We start from the raw sequence: 405 nt of genomic DNA, 5'->3' as shown, positions 1-405 counted from the left end.
CATTCTCACCAAACTCTCTGGTCTATATATGTATAATATGGGGTCTTGGACAGCCATGGTGACTCATGTCTGTAATCCCAGCACTTTGGGAGGCCGAGGTGGGTGGATCACCAAGGTCAGGAATTTGAGACCAGCCTGGCCAACATGGCAAAAACCCATCTGTACTAAAAATACAAAAATTAGCCATATGTGGTGGTGTGTGCCTGCAATCCCAGCTACTCTGGAGGCTGAGGTACGAGAATCACTTGAACCCAGGAGGCTGAGGTTGCAGTTTACCAAGATTGCACCACTACACTTCAGCTGGGAGACAAAGCTAGACTCTGTCTCAAAAAAAAAAAAAGGCCTCCAAGGGCCTGGGGTGGTGGCTCATGCGTGTAGTTTTAGCACTTTGGGAAGCCAAGGTGG

The sequence above is a fragment of the Piliocolobus tephrosceles genome, chromosome 21, assembly GCF_002776525.5.
Source record: "Piliocolobus tephrosceles isolate RC106 chromosome 21, ASM277652v3, whole genome shotgun sequence".
Lineage (NCBI taxonomy): Eukaryota > Metazoa > Chordata > Mammalia > Primates > Cercopithecidae > Piliocolobus > Piliocolobus tephrosceles.
The sequence above is the reverse complement of the archived record's forward strand: the minus strand, read 5'-3'. Positions refer to the sequence as shown.